Source organism: Globicephala melas, chromosome 12 (assembly GCF_963455315.2).
Source record: "Globicephala melas chromosome 12, mGloMel1.2, whole genome shotgun sequence".
Classification (NCBI taxonomy): Eukaryota; Metazoa; Chordata; class Mammalia; order Artiodactyla; family Delphinidae; genus Globicephala; species Globicephala melas.
In genome coordinates, this window is record NC_083325.1 from 51,669,271 (window position 1) to 51,690,021 (window position 20,751).

Consider the following 20,751-nt stretch of genomic DNA (forward strand, 5'->3'; position numbering starts at 1 on the left):
TTCTCAATAATTCTTTCCTTTTTTTTTTATAAGCCTTTTTAGCGCTTGAAGGTGTTCCCATAGAGCGAAATGCTGGAAACTGAGATTACCAGGGTCGATTCATATTAGAGAACAATGTTGATGAGTACTTCGAAAATAGAAGTAGAAACGAAGGACAATAATTTATTTCAGTGCAAATGAATTCAAATTACAACACGCTGTTGTTACACTCAAGTGTAGTGACTTGAAGCTTTTAATAATTATTAAAAGTATTAAGTGTTTTTAATGGTATTTTTGTTAGCTGTAATATTATTATGACCTGTTTTTAAAAGTCTTTTTTTTTTTCAGTTTAAATCATCGGAGAAAGAGTTCAAAAGAGGAAAAGTGAACAGGCAATTTAAAGATTCAACTAAATTGGATTAATTTCTACAAATATATATCAAGTCATGGATTATGCTTTTATTGAGCAATAATTTAAGTGTGTTGTATCCGCCTATTGCCAGTTGATTAATGTAAATAATAACTTTGTTGCAGTAAATACCAGTATAATGTGAATTTTAGTTGGACGTTAAATAAGTAACTTAACTATTTGATTATTGACATATTAAGGAAATCCTATCAATATTTTAAATCTGTAAATCTGAGCTAGACCTAGTTCTGGAACTTGGTGATCTGTTCAAAAATTTCTTTAAATGAAAAGAATAGTACTATCAAGTCAGGAACAACTATCAACCAGATTTTTGTTATCTTCTGCACTTTGGATGTTTTCAAGAAGTTACACACTGCCAGCCCCCAAACTGCACACACTTTTCCCAAGAATAAAACTGGTTATTGTGGCTTTATTTGCAAAATGTTCCTTTGCCAGGTCTAAATCTGTTACCTACCTAATCAAGAAAAACCTCATCTTTTTATAACTTGCCAGCTGTTTATTAAATGGTTCATTTCAATAATGTGAATTGAAAAAACATGATTATTAAATAAATGACAAAACGCCACACTAATCTGACTCATAGTATCTGAGTATACATCCAAGATATTATTTATTTTTATAGCTCTTTAACACCTTCTCAATTTGTCACTGCTCAAAATTGCTCTCATTTTATGCTTTGTGAATCTTTTTTAGTTCCAGTGCCATATTTAAGAACATTTCGTAAAATCTTGGTAAGATTTCCTACCTAAGTATTCTTTAAATTGTTCTTAAAATTTACAGGTGTTGCTTTTTAATTTTCACAGTAGTCAGTTTGATATATACTTGACTAAGAAAAAATATGACACTACTAAAAATTGTATTTAAACTCTTCTGACCAAACTCTTGCAGTCCGTCAGTTAAGAACCCAATTAAAAAACCAACATCAAAGCTAAAGAATGGATAGAAAAGGAGAGAAACTAGTTAAGAAAAGATATAATGGGTAGTGCAAAGTATTGCTAGGTTAGGGATTTTGGTTGTGACTTTCTCTTGAATGTTAAGAGATACTTCTAAATCAAAAAGATAACATGTTAAATATAAATAGTATTGGAGAAAAGTTAAGTATCATGTTCCTTAAAAAGAAACAATTAGGGGTACTATTTAAGAAAATTACTTATTTAATATTCTATAGTATAGTTTCTTCACATAGATTTTAGAGTATATGTGTGTGTATATGTGTGTAATACCTAAAATTTAATGAAACCTTAAATGGGATGAATGTTATTCTTGCAGATGGCTAGAGGAGAGTGTAATGTGTAAACATTTGCTATAAAGGGCTACTAGTTCTTAAAATTTTAGTTATTTCATGAATAATACATTAGTAGAAAACAAAAGTACATTATATAGAATGAAGAATGAAAGCTCTTTTTGACCACTATTCAGCAAACCCCTCTCTCCTAGATAATCCTTGTTAACAGTTTGGTATTCATGCTACTTGTTCATTACTTCTCACATATCCTAAAGAACCTGGTTACATAGGATGTACTCTCTGCAGAGTGGGAGATATTATTTAGTTTGGTTTAGGTTTATAAAAATAGTCTGTATATTCAGAGTCCACCTTAATACGTATGCATATGTGTGCATAATTTTTTATCAAGTGTCATTATGTTTGTCATTAAAGTAAACTTTGTCTCCAAAGCAAAATGCCTAACCCCTACCATGAAAAAACCCTTTTCATATCTTTCTACCCCTGAAATTATTTTATAAAATACAAAGCACCACATAGTAAGCACTTAGTATACTATTTAGTACATTAATATCAATATGTACATGCTTATTAAGTGATATCTATTATAATTAAAATAATACAGTAAAGTTTTACTTTTATCAAAGAAATGCATGTACATTGTATAAAAGTCAAGTAGTACTATAAAGTTTGAAAAATAAGAGCTTCCTTCCTGTCCTGATTCTTGTTCCTCCAGAGGCAACCACTTTCATAAGGTGTCTTTCATCCCCAGCATATGGTCTGTCTTGGTGAATGTTCCATGTGCACTTGAAAAGAATAACAATTTTGTGAGGTGGAGTGTTCAGGTTGGTTGATGGTATTTTTCAGGTCTTGTAAATTCCTTTTGATTTTGTGTCTACTTCTATCAGTTGTTGAGAGAAGAGATCCAGCCTTAGATTATACCATTAATGTGTTACTGTACTTGCTTTATCACATAGCTATCCATTTATCTACTCATCTGTCTTATTATTTTGATGCATTTCCAAGTCAACTGCAGGCTTCATTACACATTTTTCTCTAACTACTTCAGTACGTGTATCATTATGTAGAGATCAGTGTTTGCTTAGAGGGTTTTTTGGTGTGGTGAAAGAATAAGGAGAAAAAAAATGTAAGTGTAACATTAAATGAGTTTGACAAATTCATGCACCTGTGATATGGACTCTTATCAAGATAAATATAACCATCATTTTCAGAAAGTTCTATTTTTCTCTTTCAAATCAATCCCTGCTCCTTTCAGATGCAATCCTAATTCTGATTTTTTCCACCATAAATTAGTTTGCCTAGTCTAGCACTTAAGGCCAGCTTCATGGGTATACAACCTGCTCGGTCACATAGGACCCCATGCTTAGAAGGGCCCCATACTTGGTATAATGCTCTACTGTAACAATATTGAAATTCTTAATATTTTAATAAGGAACCCATATTTTCATTTTGTACCGGGCCCTGGAAATTATGTAGCCAAGGCAATGAGAGAAATAAGGTAGTAACCTGAGAGACATGAGGGCTCAAGGAAGGGTCTTATTAATCCGAGGGATAATATAACATGTTTCTATGGTGATGGAAGTGGTCCAGGAGAGAGGGGAGATTGACGAAATAGGGGAGATGTGGAATAACCAGAGGAGGGACAACATAGAGAAAGGGAGAGAGGAGAGAGGATGGGACCCAGAGTGGAGGGGTGAGCCCTTGAGAAGAGCAGGGACAGGTTTCCTACCGTAACAGAAGGATGGAGGCAGATGCAGATATACTAACTAATGTGGTGGAGAATGAAACTGTTCTGACCATTTTATTTTATCAAGGATGTATGAGGTGAGCTCACCAGCTGCAAGAAGGGTATGAGGATGAGGAGATATGAGTTATTTTAAATTTTATTTTGAAATAATTTTAGATTTTATGAAAGAGATGAAAATATGGTATAGAGTTCCCGTATGTCCTTTACCCAGTATCCCCTAGTGTTAGCATCTCACGTAACCATAAGAAGTTAACATTGGTACAATATTATTGACTAAACTGTTGACTTTATTGGGAATTTCCCAGTTTTTCCACTAATGATCTTTTACTGTTCCAGGAACCAATCTAAGGTCCCATATATCATTAAGGCATCATATCTCCTTAGTGTCTACCAATCTGTGACAACTTCTCAGTCTTTCCTTTTCTCTCATGGCCTTGACACTTGTGAAGAGTATTTTGTATAGTACAGTTTTGTGGAATGTCCCTCAGTTGGGGTTTATCTGAGGTTTTCTCATGAGTAGTCAGAGGTTATGTGTTTGGGGGAAGAATGCCACAGAGGTGTTACACATTGAATCATATCAGGGGTACAAGATATCAACATGATTTATTACTTGGATCATTTGTATAAGGTGGTGTCTGCCAGGTTTTCCCACTGTGAAGTTGCTACATTTCCATTTTCATACTCTATTCATTTGAGTCACTATCCAGCCCACACTCAAGGGGAGGAAAGTTAAGTATCACCTCCTGAATGATGAAGTATAAAAGAAACTGTGGACAGATGTTAAAACCATCAGGGCTTCCCTGGTGGCACAGTGGTTAAGAATCCGCCTGCCAATGCAGGGGACAAGGGTTCGAGCCCTGGTCCGGGAAGATCCCACATGCCACGGAGCAACTAAGCCCGTGCACCACGACTACTGGGACTGCGCTTAGAGCCCGTGAGCCACAGCTACTGGCCCGTGTGGCACAACTACTGAAGTCCACGTGCCTAGAGCCCGTGCTCTGCAACAAGAGAAGCCACTGCAATGAGAAGCCTGTGCACTGTAACAAAGAGTAGCCCCGCTCGCGGCAACTAGAGAAAGCCCGTGCAGCAACGAAGACCCAACGCAGCCAAAAAATAAATTAATAAATTAAATTAAATTAATTAATTTAAAACATCAGAGTTGGGGGTTTTTGTTTGCTTTTTTTTTTTTTTTTTTTTGGTCGGGCCATGCCATGTGGCTTTCGGGATCTTAGTTCCCTGACAAGGGCCCAAACCAGCAGTGAAAGCACCTAGTCCTAACCACAGGACCACCAGGGAGTTCCCTGAAACCATCAGAATTTTAATAGATATTCTGGGGGAGATACTTTGAGGTTATGTAAACATTCTATTTTTCCTTAAAACTTTGCAATGTGGGAGATTTTGAGGAAAAACGGAGAAAGTCATTTTAGAGTGGGAAAGTGAACTTTCCCGGAAAACTTGATAGTATTTGCCAGGCAGTGTGCAGTGTCCATTTGAGGTTCATGATCACCAACTCAAAGTGAAATCTATCAACTACTTTGTGTGATTTCCTCCAGCAATGACCAGCTGCTTGGGTGCAGGCTCTGGGAAGGTAGGAAGTTGGGTTCAAAGAGAATGGGATATGACAGAAGAGAGAAGGACAAGATTGTTAGGGAAGATGTTTGCAGAAGTGCGATGAAAATGCTGGGCCATGGGACCTGAGCAGGGTTTGGAAGTGAAGACGAGAGGAGAGAAAAGCAGCTACCAGACAAGGTTGAAGGGCTGTGACAATGGGAGCTCTTGAGTAAGTGATGTGGAAGGACAGGAGGTGATAGGAGGGACTTCAAAGGAGCTGGATGTTTAGAAGGAGGAGAGGAAAGAAAGAATTTGGGAATGGCAAGCAGCACACCTACTATACCCGCTGGCCCTTAGGTGCCTGGGACATGAGTACCTCCTACTGAGAGGGCTGCTCGGGAGATGGGATAATCAGGGACCACCAGTTTCACTTACTGCCAGGAGATGGAGGGAATGTTCAAAGAAGAGGAGGTTACCAGGATGTTTGATGGGGACGGATCTGGAGTTGCAAAGGGAACAGTGGAAGAGTTCAGGGAGGGCAGGGAAGGGTTGGATCAGATTAAGTGATGAACTCAGGGATTCTGGGATGAGTGTCCGGTGTTGATGCTGGGTCTCCTAGAGGGCTTGTTTTCCTGGCAGTGACTGAGTCAAATGAGATATAAAGCATGACAGGATTAACCTGACAGGCTCTTGGAGGGAGATGGGAAATCAGCCCAGAGATGTGTGGATTTTGGATACTTAGTAGGAAGGTCCAGGAGCTTCAGGATGACTGCCCACGCCCGCAGAGTGTAGTGGTGGTGACAGTCTTATGGGGAGGGGTGGCTGTGGTCTCTTGGAGAGTATGGTAACATAGGGGCTATGGAGTGACCAGTCTTAGCTCATAACCACCTGAATGATTGAGTCATGATCATTAACAAATATTGGGCATTTACTTTGTGTATGAGTAAATTCAACAGTGTAAAAAGAATACAGTGTTCTTAAAGACAGCTGAGAGAGGAATCAGTTGGTTCCAGAAATTGCATTCTGGCCTAGACAGAAGGAAATAAGAGTATAACAAACAGAGATGGACCTTAACCTTTGCCTTATCCGTATCAGAGAGGGGTGGGGTCTTTATGATGGGTCATTTATGGTGTTGGCAACAGCCTTGATGAAACCTGAGAGCTTTTTTCAGTGTTTATGTTTAATGACATCTCTGAAGCAACCAAGTATACATACGCAATTCTGAGGAAGTTCCCTGTCCTGGTAACTAGACAGGGCCCAACAAGATAGTGGCCCTGGGTTCTCATGTTGCTGGTTGAGAATGAATGCATTGGCAGTTTACAAAGCATGATAAGGAAGCAACAGAGGATAAAAATGCACACTTAGATTGCTTTCCTTTCTGGAATTATCTGTATGTCCCAATAGGGACTCCTGAGATGTCCCTAGAAAACCAAGATGTGTGATGAGAATGAACTAAATGTCACAAACTTAATTTCATTGGTACTCCTACTCGGGATGAGTGAATTACCAAGTGTCACAGTCCAGCTGAACCACATACAACACACATCACTGCATATAGTACTGACTCAGAAGGTACTCGGTTTGATAATGTTCCAGGGAGTCTGGGCTGTCCCCTGTCCTAGTGCTAAGGATCAGCAGTCACTGAGGACCGAGTAAGAGGGAGAATGATTGCCTTGAACTGGTAGAAGGAAGTGAGAGGAGGAAATAAATAATGTGGAGAGAGGAGAGGGGAGGGAGGGCATGTCATCTCTTTGTTGGTTCCCTGTTTGTAAAAAAAAAAAAAAGAAGGGGAACTGCCAGGAGTTTGTAGGGAAGTCTTGTGATAAAGTAATGACCACATTATCATTTCCACAAAGGATTTGTTAGGTGAACAAGCAGCAGGTTATAATAGGGGTGGTGTGATGATGGTGATGATACAAAGTCCTGTAGAGAACAAATCTACAGTTAGCATTTTCCCCTGTGGTCAGCTGCTGACAGAACTTGCTGGAATACAGCTAGGGGCTAATGCGTGGTGAGTTGAGTCACTTACACAGTTGGAGGACTGTTAGGGACCAATTTTTATCTCCTCTTTGGTCAAAAAGACAGCCCAGAAAAAATAGCATGCGGGTCTAAATGCTGCCAATAGTTCAAAGAATATCTCAGACTGATGAAGGGTTAGTAAGCCATGTGAACATGGAGGACATCACACTCTGCTTCTATCCTTAGGTCCAAAGGGCTTTGTAGGAGAAAGCTGCAGGCGTGTTGAATGGAGATCGCTAACCAGTGGAATTTCACAAGTATAGATAAGGACACAGCTGTAGCTCAGCTTATATGCCATACAAGCTAGTTCACCCCGTAGAAATAGGTCCATCTGAAAGCATAGGTAAATTCATTTGGAGGCATAAGGTGGGGGCAAAAATGCGAAAGCTGGCCAATGAGTAAGTCTTAAGGGGATCCAAAATTACCTAATGATATTTCAGAACCAATTGGAGGGGAGGGGAGGGGAGATTAAAATGATTCAGAACCAATTGGAGGGGAGATTAAAATGATTCTGTTTTAATCAACAATCAAACTGTGGGTCTCCATTCTGCTTCTGTGGAGATCCTGTTTCAGTAAGACAGAATTCTTAGGGTTCTCAGTCGATGAGTTTCCAGCTTCAGTGGTGAGACATATACCCACACCGATAACTCCAGTGTGTAGAATTAATAGGATCTGGATTGGTCTGGCTACTACCCAGTTCTAGATCATTGTAAATGTTAATGAAACAGGCTGTTTTCGCTTTTTCAGCTTATTTTTTTGGATTCTTCTTACCCTCAAAAGTTTTCAGAGCCTTATTTGGGTCCTGGTCAGAAATCTTCCTTAGTGGTTTGTTAATTCAGCTGACCATTTAGAAAGGAAGAGAAGAGAAAATGAACATTCGGTACACACTCAAAAGATGCGTTCTTCACATTATCTTATTTAATCTTCACAGAGACTGTATCACTTATTTCCATTTTACAAGTGAGAGAACTGGTTAAACAAAGTTAAGTAATGCCCAAAATCTCCTTAATGAATGGTGATGCTACGGCTGGCTTGACCCTAGGTCTGTGACACCAAAACCTATACTCTTTCCCCACGTCAGGTAGCTTCAGTGCTATCAACCCCAAAGCTTATGTCTTGGTTGTCAAAACTTAGAGAAATAAACATTTGTGTATCAGATAAGCTCGGGCACTTAATAACTTTGGATTAATTCCCAAAGGAGCTTGTAGTCAGGTGTTCATCTTTACAGGGGGCCTTCATTCTTTAAAATAGGATGTCATACTTTCTAACTGAGAGGCTATACAATATTTTGTACTTTCCTTATTCTCGTAAAAACGCCCATAAGAATGAACATAATAAAGCAGCCAAGCCCTTACAACCATTGGAACCCTCCCTGTCTGCTTCCTGCTGGGGGTTGGTAGAGGAGAGACGACCCTGTTTGTTAGCCATGGTCTTTCCGCTGACTTTGGGAGGCTGCCGACTTCTGACTCCTACCCCACCCTAGCAGGAAACTTATAGAAAAAAAAAATTGGAATTATATACGTGGAGGCACTTGAGCATAGGTATGTTGCACAAGGGCATGTATGTTTATGTACGCATGGCTGAGAATTCAGAAGCTATATTGGTTGTGGGTCAAGGGCCACACCACATCGACCCATCTCCCCATGACTCTTGAGGGCTTGAGTTAATAAAGCCCCCTGGTTCCCTCCTAAATTGTTTCTCCTCTGCTCTCCTGCTTTGGTTCTCTTTGCAATTGCAATGAAATCAGCACTTATTTCTGAAAGTAGAACAGCCTGCAAAGAGCACTGACCCAGCTTCTAGTCACCACTCAGACAACGCTCTGAGTGTACCCTTGGACCAGTCATTTGTGCCTCTTGGTCAGATGGGAATTCACTCTAATACTTGGTTCATACCCAGCAGCGCTGTGTTACTTTGCCAAGGCTCTATGCTATAGCTCCATTCGGGAGATGCACTTTGGCCCAGTTAGGCATTCCCGGCCCCACCCCACAGGTGCCCAGCCCAGTGGACTCCTGCTCTATGCTCCACCCCTCCTCTGTCACAGACGTGGTTGGGGTACTCCATGTAATCTGCACCCCAAAGTTGGATGTTAGGTTTTCTGACTCTTTCCCTGGACACAATCCTAGGCCCAATTCCCTGCTAGGAAACTATTAAAGACAATGTGCTAGTGAGTGACATCTCCAAGGTTAGATATTTACATTTTAATTCAGGCCTTCTGGAGACAATTGTTATCCAAAAGAGGCAAGTGATGATAGGAATCTTAGGCATAGAAGCATGTCTTTGAGGGAGGTGTTTGAGGTAGCACGGTTTTTCTGTACCTGTCAAATCGCTGCCCTGAAGCACAGGGCTGGCTTGGCATTAAATTGTAACTTGTTTACTTAATACATATATACTAAGTACTTAAATTATTTAAGTTATACAACACTGTACTAAGCTTCAATGGCATCCAAGGAGTAGGAAGAAAAAGAAAAAGAGCCTGTTCTCAAGAACCTCTAGCCCAGCTGGGAGAGATCAGACACACATGAAGTTAAAAACTAAAGAGCTGCATATTAACACCAGACAATAATACTAGCGTACAACATTAAGCTTTCCAGAAGAAAGATACATTGCGGTACCCAAATCCATCATGAGACTGAGGTCTGGGGAGTTCATGAACTAATTTCCAGAAGAATCTTTCAGGAGAACTTAATTGCTTTTCTTTCAGGGCTCCAAAGTTCAGTCTGGATACTGACTTTCTCCTTAACAGCAAAGAGAATGATTCTTATTTGAACACATTCATGGCAGACCAATGGGTAAGCATTTCAGCTGAGAGAGCATTTTGGTTAATAATTAAGTACCATATTATTATATTTTAATTTCTCATGCAAGTCCAGTTTTAAGAAATTGTAACAATTTAGACCTTAAGCTACAATATTTCAATAATTTGTGAAATCATTGATTGGATATATGCATTAACCCATTGAATGCAGATGTCAACCCTAAAGTTTATGTCTAAGTCATGAAAACTAACAGAAATGTTTATTTGTGGGAATTCCCTGGTGGCGCAGTGGTTAAGAAGACTCTGTACTCCCAGTGCAGAGGGCCCAGGTTCGATCCCTGGTCAGGGAACTAGAGCCCACATGCGTGCCGCCACTAAGAGTTTGCATGCCACAGCTCAGATTTTGCATGCTACAACTAAGAAGCCCGCCAACCGCAACCAAGGAGCACACGTGCCACAACTAAGGAGCAGCCTGCTGCAACTAAGACCCAGCACAGCCAAATAAATAAAATAAATATTTTAAAAAAAGAAATGTTTATTTGTGTATCAGATAAACTTTGGCACTTACTAACTTCCGGCTGATTCCAAAAGAAGCTTGTAATTGAATGCTCATCTTTACAGGGGACCTTCCTTCTTTGAAATGGGTGTTAAGTGTTACCATTACTGCCTCCATTTTTTTTTTTTTTTTTTTTTGCAGTACACGGGCCTCTCACTGCTGTGGCCTCTCCCGTTGTGGAGCACAGGCTCCGGACGCGCAGGCTCAGCGGCCATGGCTCATGGGCCCAGCCGCCCCGCTGCACGTGGGATCTTCCCGGACCGGGGCACGAACCCGTGTCCCCTGCATCGGCAGGGGGACTCTTAACCACTGCGCCACCAGGGAAGCCCTGCCTCCATTTTATAAATGCATGCAGGGCAGTCAGGTAGCTTCCCAAGAGTAGAGAGAGTGGTAGAGCATAGCAGAGCCAGGCTGGAACCCAGGGAACTACACCACTTCCCCATGAGCTAACTCTGCCCAAGATAGATGACTGGCTGGTAGAAGCACAGTTTCCTAACTGATGCTGCTAACTTATGCACCTCCAGTAGATGGGAAGACTAGAGGTGAAGGTGGCATCAGCCACCTGCTGGGCAGTCAGCTTTACTTGATGGATCTCACCTCCACATGGACTTCAGCTTCCCCTCAAACCTATGTGGGTCAAAAAACCCCCAAAAAACAAAAAACAAAACTGGCTCTTTGAGGAAGACACGATCGCCCATCACTGCTGCAACGGAGCCCCGGACTGCCCGCTTCTCTGACTCACCGCTGTTCGCTCTCGCACAAGGAGTTGGTCAGGAAGCCTCGCCAAAGCCTTGGCTTTTAAAGATACCAGAAAGAGTCCGGTGGAGCCAGAGGTGGAGAATTCACCGAATTAAAATTATTCTAACCAGCTGCAATGTGAAGTCTTTGGAGAAGGTCTGTGCTAACCTGATCAGAGGTGCAAAGAAAAACAATCTCAAAGTGAAAGGACCCGTTTGGATGCCTACCAAGACTCTGAGAATAACTACAAGGAAAACTCCTTGTGGTAAATGTTCTAAGACTTGGGGTCGTTTTCAGTTGAGGATCCACAAGCAACTCATTAACTTGCACAGTCCTTCTAAGATTGACAAGCAGATTACTTCCATCAGTATTGAGCCAGGAGTCGAGGCTGAAGTCACCATTGCAGATGCTTAAACCAACCTTTTTAATATATTGATAATCAGATGTTAAAAAAACTCCAAACTGATTTATAATTATGAAAATAACACATGCTTGGAGGAATATATAAAAGCATAAAGAAGAAAATCATTAAAAAAGAAGAAAACTATAATCACTCATAAATCCACATATACTTTTTTTCTAGAATATTTGCTTGTATTCATATTTAGAATGCTATAGAACATGTAATTTAAAAAATTAGATCACATGGTATATAGTTTTTTTTTTTTATTTAGTCTTCGTTGTGGTGTGCAGGCTTCTCATTGCAGTGGCTTCTCTTGTTGGTGGAGCACGGGCTCTAGGTGCGTGGGCTTCAGTAGTTGTGGCACGCAGGCTCAGTAGTTGTGGCTCACGGGCTCTATAGAGCGCAGGCTCAGTAGTTGTGGTGCACTCCGTGGCATGTGGCATCTTGCTCCATGGCATGTGGTATCTTCCCGGACAAGGGCTCAAACCTGTGTCCCCTGCATTGGGAGGCAGATTCTTAACCACTGCAACACCAGGGAAGCCCTGGTATATAGTTTTATACACTGAATATTTAACATTATATCATAAATATTTTCCATGCCATTAATTATTCTTCAAAAACATGATTTTAAAAAATTATTGCATAATCTTCCATTGTATGAATATGCTATAATTAAGCAATAACTTCCTTATTCTTAGACATTTAGGTTGCTTCTTTTTTTTTTTCAGTATGAGATGGCAAGACAAATATATTTGCATATAAACCTTTACATATATTTCTCTTTTCTTCATAGGATGGATTCTTGAAATGGAATTAGTGAGTAAGAGGGTGAGAGCATTTTTAGCCCCTTGATACTTATTTACAAATTGCTTTTCTGAAAGTTATTCTATTTAAGCTTCTTCCTGCTGGGCATGAGTGTGTGATTCATTGGACCCTCATTTTCACTGACTATTACCATCTTTTTTTTTTTAATGTATATACTATTTTTTAAAATAAATTTGTTTATTTATTTTTGGCTGCGCTGGGTCTTCGTTGCTGCGTGCGGGCTTTCTCTAGTAGCGGTGAGCGGGGGTTACTCTTCGTTGTGGTGCGCGGGCATCTCATTGCGGTGGCTTATTGCGGAGCATGGGCTCTAGATGTGCGGGCTTCAGTAGTTGTGGCACACAGGCTCAGTAGTTGTGGCTCGCAGGCTCTAGAGCACAGGCTCAGTAGTTGTGGCGCATGGGCTTAGTTGTTCGCGGCATGTGGTATCTTCCTGGACCAGGGCTTGAACCAATGTCGCCTGCATTGGCAGGTGGATTCTTAACCACTGTGCCACCAGGGAAGTCTGACTATTACCATCTTTTAAATCTTTGCCAATTTGATAGGCAAAAAAATAGTACCTAATCACTGTTTTAATTTGTATTTTTTGATAACAAATGATGTTAATTTATTAACTATTACACTTTCTTTTTTTTATACTATGTGTAGGTGTACTATGTATATTTTCTGTTGAAATCTTAGTGGTTTTTAAAATAAATTTTTATAAGCACTGGGTGAAGGAGGGGGAATTGGATGCAGGTGGTCAAAAGGTACAAAATTCCAGTTATGAAACTGAGCAGTACCCTGTAGGGTCTTCCTGGGGAGGGACCACCCCCCGTATCCCCTACCTCTTGTTTGTAGAAGAGCTTTAGCCTCCTAGGCTTTCCCCAAATTCCAAACAGCAGATTTAATCAGAGACATGAGAAAATGCAGAAACAAAGGAAAACAGTTAAGTGAGACAAAATAGTAATAGTGTAGCCATAAAACAAAGTCAGGGACCTTTAGTTCCTCCTCAGGGGCTACAGATAATTTTCTGAGACATATCCTTGAGTTGTTTTGCAGATACTAAAACCCCCACCAGGTGGAAGAAATTAACTGCATGCTAACCACCAGCACGTAGACCCTAGACAAATTGGAGCCAGAAGGTTGATGATTGAGATTACTGAAACATAACCCTGTTACTTCACCATCAACCAGTCAGAGAACTGTGCACAAGCTGATCACATACACCTCAACCCTCTCCCTCATACTGTCTTTATTTTTCTTTTTTTATAAATTTATTTATTTATGGCTGCATTGGGTCTTCGCTGCTATGCACGGGCTTTCTCTAGTTGCAGAGAGTGGGGGCTACTCTTCATTGAGTTGCACGGGCTTCTCATTGTGGTGGCTTTTCTTGTTGCAGAGCACGGGCTCTAAGTGCGCGGGCTTCAGTAGTTGTGGCACACGGGCTCAGTAGTTGTGGGTTGTGGGCTCTAGAGCGCAGGCTCAGTAGTTGTGGCGCACGGGTTTAGTTGCTCCGTGGCATATGGGATCTTCCTGGACCAGGGCTTGAACCTGTGTCCCCTGCATTGGCGGGTGATCCTTAACCAATGCACCACCAGGGAAGTCCTCTCATACTGTCTTTAAAAATCCTTCCCTAAAAGCCACTGGGAAGTTTGGGTCTCCTGAGCATAAGCTACCTGTTCTCCTTGCTTGGCACCCTGCAATAAACGCTGTACTTTCCTTTACCACAACCTGGTGTCAGTAGATTGGCTCTACTGTGCATCAGGTGAGCAGACCCAAGCTGGGTAACAGTTATAAGATAAATAAGTACTAGGTATATAATTACAACATGATTAATATAATTAATACTGCTCTATGTTATATATGAAAGTTAAGAGAGTAAATCCTAAGATTTCTCATCACAAGGAAAATATTTTTTCTTTTATTTTGTATCATATAAAGTGATGGATGGTCACTAAACTTATTGTGGTAATCATTTAATGATATATGTAAGTCAAATCATGCTTATACCTTAAACTTATACAGTGCTGTATGTCAATTACATCTCAATAAACCGGGAAGAAAAAAATTTGTAAGCACTTAGGTGAAAACTCTTTGTCATATTTATAGACAAGTGTTCTTCCCAGTTTATTGTTTGACTTGTAATTTATGATTTTTTTATTTACAGAAGATTTATATTTTCATGTGATCACATCTATCAGCCATTTCAGGTTTTTTTTCTTCTATTACTGTTATGCTTCGAAAGAGATTTCCTATTCAGAAAACAAATAACTATTTGATAAATTTTTCTCCTAGTTTTTAAAAATGATTTTATTAAAAAAAATAATAATAAAAATGATTTTATTATTTGCAGTAATTCTTTAACTCATATGAACTTAATCTTGGGGCATGGCATGAGGTCAAGACCTTAAATTAATATATTTTTAAAATAACATATATTTCCAATATCATTAAATGAATTACCCATTTCATTCCAAGAGACTCATGATGATTGTCTTATTAGTAAGTTCTGGTCTTAGTCTAATGGCATTTTACTAATTTCCATTCACTTGAATATAACTCTACATTCCTTTTGCATTTTTATTTATATACTAGCTATTTTTATCCAACAGTAAAATTCTTGACTAAAGAGGCTTTCTTTTCACATAATCATCTGTCTTTCCAATCAACGTTTACTGGATTCACCACAGTGCTGGGCACCGGGGATCTTAAGATGGACAAGACATGGTCAACCTGCTCAAAGACTTCATAGTCAGGATGAAGGCAGGTCAAGATGACTACAGTAGAAGGTAAGTAGTGTGGTTTACAAATGTGAAGGTGCTATGAGAGCACAGTGAAGGCTTTACAAAGGAGAGGGTGCTCAAATTGTCCTGAAGATGAACAGGAATTTGTCAGGTCAGCAAGTGGGGAAAGGGCGTTCGGAACAGAAGGAACAGCTCTACAAAGGTCTAAAGATGGGGAAACTGTGTGACAAATTTGGGAAGCTAATAGTAGTTTAGCTTCCCAAACTGAGTAAAAGGTGCATACAGGGAGATGATGAGAGATGGATGAAGTAAAGGCCAGATGTTAAGGGAGTTTGATTTTATCTAAGTGATGACTAATCCTGAGAGTGGTAAGGTCAGATGCATGGAAAAATTCCTTTGGTAGTGCTACAGAGGATCGATTGGAGGAGCAGAGGACTAAGGCAGGGAGACCATAAAAAAGGGCAGAGCAAACAAGGGCTTGAACTGATACTGACGGGGAGAAAGTCCCAGAGAAGAGGGTGCAGACCTATGAGGTGCCTGGGAGGTAGAGTCAACAGGATGTAGGAGATAAGAAAAGACAGCAGTTTAGGATGAGTCTAGTTTTCTAGACTTGGTGACAAGGGAAATGGCTGTGTCATTTACAGAATCAAGGAGTGAAGGGGAGGGAGCAGGTTTGGAGGTGGGTTCTAAGAAGAGGATGAGTTCATATTTGAGTCTGAGGTGTTTGTTGTACATCGAGGTACAGCTATTTAGAGCACTGTTCTAAATACACGTTTGGAGCTAAGAAGAAAGTTTTCAGATGGATATATGGATAGATATTAGAGTCATCAACACCTAAGGTCATAATTGAAATTGTAAGTTTGTATGAATTAATCAGCCAGGAAGAGAAGAAAAGAAAGCTGAGACTGGATCTCTAGGAACATCAATTTGAGGGACAGATAGAAGAACCAGAGTTCTTAAAAGATTACTGAGGGCTTCCTTGGTGGCGTAGTGGTTAAGAATCTGCCTGCCATGCAGGGGACACGGGTTCAAGCCCTGGTCCGGGAAGATCCCACATGCCGCGGAGCAACTAAGCCCGTGAGCCACAACTACTGAAACCTGTGCGCCTAGACCCCATGCTCTGCAACAAGAGAATCCACAGCAATGAGAAAAGCCTGCACACCACAACAAAGAGTAACCCCCACTCACTGCAACTAGAGAAAGCCTGTGTGCAGCAATGAAGACGGAACGGAGCCAAAAAAAAAAAAAAAGAAAGAAACTCTATTTAAAAAAAAAGATTATTGAGAAGAAACAATCAGAGGATTAAAGTACCAGAACAGGGAGTTCCCTGGCAGTCCAGTGGTTAGGACTCTGTGCTTTCACTGCCGAGTGTGTGGGTTCAATCCTCGTCAGGCACGGTAAAAAACATTAAAAATAAATAAATAAATAAAGTACCAGAAGAGAGTGGTGTTGTAGAAACTTGGGCAGAGAAGTTTTCGAAAGGGAGGAACAGTTGAAAGAAACTAATGGGCAGAGTTCAAGCTAAAACAAGAACTAAAATTGTCCATCGTGTTTGGCCACCCAGAGGTTGCGGTGATTTAGCAAGAGAAGTTTCACTGGAGTGTTGGAGGCAGAATGTAGAGGAGGTGGAAATGAATGGGAGAGGAAGGGCGGTGGCAGCGAGTACAGCCTTTCCCTGACCTTGGAGTGAAAACTGGAGGAAGATACACTTCAGGTCTACAGACATTTATCTGAGAGCCTACTATGCATCTATCATCAGGCTACAAACACCGGGAGGGTGAGGAAGGGAGAGAGTGATGGGCACAGTCGTTGCCATTGAAAAGTGCTTATGCTAGTGAAAGAGACAATAATTATACACTTTTATAAAGGCTGGGGTAGAGGGAGAAATAGGGTAATGGAGACCTCCAAGGAGGAACAGACAAGAGGTTGAAGGTGTGTGGGAGTGCTTGGTGTGAGACGAAGGTCCCTTAGTCAAGGGACCTGGCATTAAGCTGTATCCTGGTCTCCTCTAGCCACCCCTTCCTATATCCACTCATGTACCCCTTAGACTCTTTCTGTACACAACAACCAGAGTAATCTTACAAAACACAAATCTGATTGCCCCACCGCCATTCCATTGGCCTTCCATTGCTCTAAGAATGAAATCCGAATTCCTAAGTGCCTCGTGGTTTGGTCCTGCCTGCCTGTCCAGCCTCGTGGAGCCGCTGTCATTCTAGTCTCCTCTCTGCTCCTCCCTTGCGTGCTGTGCTCTCCCTTGGCCCTCCCCAATTCTGCAGGGCTTTGCCAGTGCTCTGTTCCCTGTCCAAAACGTCCTGGCTCCTCAGTTTTGTCTAATTAATACCTACTCATCCTTCAGACATCAGCACGATCATGGTTTCCTCAAAGGAACCCTGACTGATCCTACCAAATAGGTCAGATCCTCCTAGAGTCCTAAGTAGCTCTCCTTTATTGTACTTTTTACAGGTGTAGTTCTGTACTGGGGGATTATTTGAATAACGTCCATCTCTCACAGCAGACCATGGGTTCTGTGATGCAAGGACCAGCAGTTAGTGCAGTGCATTATTTATGTAGACAATAAATATGTGATGAATGAACGAGGGTCCTCATAAGAAATACACACGGAAAGGTATGTGGCTAGCAAAGGAATCCAGTGTTGTAAGTGAGACTTCGGCCTTGAAATTCAGGTTCTAGGAAGATCCAGTAAGCAAAGACAGAAAAGATGAAGAACTACTTTTGCTTGGGGTCAGGGTAACCTCAAGTCAAGAATCAAAACAGGCCTGTCTTTCCTCCTTCCCTGCTAATTTCTTACCTAAATCTTGGCTCATCCCACTCCAAGAGAGGAAAGGTCCGTGATTCAAGAGTGTGATAACCCCAGCAACAACCGTGGTGTTTGCTCTCAGGTCAAGAGTGATATTTTTTCAAGATAGGCAAAATTTGAGCATATTTGGCGGCTGAGGGGGAGGAGTGGAGGAAGAAGGGGAAGATATAGGAAAGAGTGGTGGTTAATGCAGCTACTGCAGAGTAACCATAACTGCCTTATCCACATCTGGCCTTGCTGGACACTGCTGGAGGAAAACCACATCCCAGAACAGTTTGGTGCAAATGGCTGGATGCACACAGGGTTGGTGGTTTATAGACCTGATGTTCCAAATGGACAGGAGTGAAGATATTGTCAAAGTAAAATTTTGGGGACTTCCCTGGTGGTCCAGTGGCTAAGACTCCATGCTCCCGATGCAGGGGACCCAGTTTTGATCCCTGGTCAGGGAACTAGATCCCACATGCCGCAATTAAGAGTTCACATGCCACAACTGAAGATCCCACACGCTGCAACGAAGATTCCGTGTGCCGCAACTGAGACCTGGGGCAGCCAAATAAATAAATTTTTTTTTTTAAAAAGTAAAATGTTCAAAATTTAAAAACATGATTCTGACACAAATATGAAACAAACATGTGTCAAAGGTTCATCAATTAATGAATGAACCAGTGAGATGGTAAAGATTGTTCTAAGAACACTGAGAAACTGGGTATTTATAAACAAATGAACAAACAAAATGCTAGAATATGTTTGCTAAGTTAGATACAAAAGTGGTTGATGGCCAACAGGGCAACAAACCCATAGTTTATCTTTCCCACTGGACAGAAATCATTTGCATCTCTATTGGACAACAATCTAAGTTAAGTGTAACTTCACTTAAGTGTAAGTTAACGTGTAACTTCACAGTGCCTGGGATGTAATCAATAGTAAATAGCAAAGTCAATCTTGGATTTTTTCTTCTAGATAACTAAATAATCATGGGTAAGCCTGTTAAACCATGCTTAACATGGAAAGGACATGTAGTCATCCTCTTGCCTAGTTTCCAAGTTTGGAAATTGTTTTTTAACGGCATTGAAGCTGCTGGCAAGAAAGTCATTCAGGCGGTCTTCTATGAGATGCAGACTGGAGAAGAGATAAAGGGAAGCCAGAAGAAGGCTATAGACTGAGAAAAAAAGGAGCAGTCAAGGGCAGACAGTCTAGATCGGGTCCAGGAGCAGATGTAGTGAGGGGAAGGTAAGTAAGAGCATTTGTGCTGGGAGATGTAGAGGTGGAGCAGTTCCAGGGATTTTCAGAGTCCAGGACTACTGGGTTTTAAATCTAAGGAGCTAGGAGGCTAGGTTTTATGTTGGATGCACTGCCTACTGCCTACAAGGAATATTGACTTCTAGTTCTTCCTGAATCAGTCAAGATTTGAACAGAGAAGCAGAAACTTTATGAATGATACAGAATAGGCAATGTATTATAAGGATTATATAGAATTACATAATTGTGGAAACTGGTGGAAGACAACAAGGCTGTTGCCAGTGTATCTAGTGTTTAGCCTTCAGGCTCTATGGGTCACCATACTGACAGTCAGAAAAGAGAGCTGGACTTGAATGAGAGCAAGGACAACGGGAACGCATGAGGACAAACTAAAACCCAGGCCTGATGTTCACAACTTCCAATCTTGATGCTACGGGTGCCCTGCCAGAGATGTTGTCACCTTCACCTGGAGCCACACGCACTTGACCCGGACCGTGGAGAAGCTAAGGGAGATCTGGCGGGAGCTGGCAAAGCTGCGGACTGGATGTTGCCTCATGCCTATGAACTACTAGCAGAGCATGTGAACTGCCTCAGTGCCTGGTGCCCCACACCTGCCTTCAGAGAATGAAAAACACGGCTGCTGCTCCATATACATCTTCCAAATACCACACAAATTTCTCTTGTAGCCAACACATACCTAGAATATACAGGGAAGGGAATTCTGGGAACCATAGTTCCAGCTCAGCTAAGTTGACACAAAACAAAGCCATACATGCTCTCAACACCAAGCACAGTGCCTGAGATCAGCCTCCACACAGAGGGTGCCCAGTAAATTGTGGGCTTTTGTTATCAAAGTACCTTTAAAACAAACTGCAGATAACTGCAAAAACATGGATGCATCTCAAGAATATTATACTAAGCAGTAAAAGCCAGATTAAAACAGGACATACTGTATGATTCCCTTTACATGGAATTCTAGTACAGGCAAAATCAATCTAAAGTGATAGAAATCAGAACAAAGTTGCCTTGGACAGGGGTGGGATTGGGAGGGGAGTGACTCGGAAAGGGCACAAGGAAATTTGGGTGGGGGTGGGTAATGGAAATGTTCTTTATTTTGATAGAGGTGTGAGTTACACTACTGTATGCATTTGTCAAAACTCCCTGAACTGGGACTTCCCTGGTGGCGCAGTGGTAAGAATCTGCCTGCCAATGCAGGGGACACGGGTTCGAGCCCTGGTCTGGGAAGATCCCGCATGCCGCAGAGCAACTAAGCCCGTGCGCCACAACTACTGAGCCGGCACTCTAGAGCCCACGAGCCACAACTATTGGGACCACGTGCCACAACTACTGAAGCCCACGCGCCTAGAGCCCGTGCTCCGCAACAAGAGAAGCCCCCGCAATGAGAAGCCCGCACAATGCAAAAAAGAGTAGCCCCCGCTCTCTGCAACTAGAGAAAGCCCACACACAGCAATGAAGACCCAACGCAGCCATAAATAAATAAATAAATTTACTAAAAAAAAAAAATACGTTGACAGATTTGGGATGAGAGAAATGTCCTAAAATTAGATAGTGGTGATGGTTGTAACTCCATAAACTTACTAAAACTCATTGAAATGTATGCTTAAGTTAATTTATGGTGTGTAGATTATACCACAATAAAGATGCTTAAACAAAACAAAACAAAAAAACCTCCCTGAACCTTACCCCTAAGATCTGTGCATTTTA

General features: G+C 41.2%; 1 pseudogene; it reads left to right on the plus strand.

The window, feature by feature from the left end:
• The first annotated feature begins 7,347 nt into the window (after nucleotides 1–7,347).
• LOC115854318 (small ribosomal subunit protein uS10-like) lies at nucleotides 7,348–11,432 on the plus strand (annotated as a pseudogene).
• The last annotated feature ends 9,319 nt before the right edge of the window (nucleotides 11,433–20,751 follow it).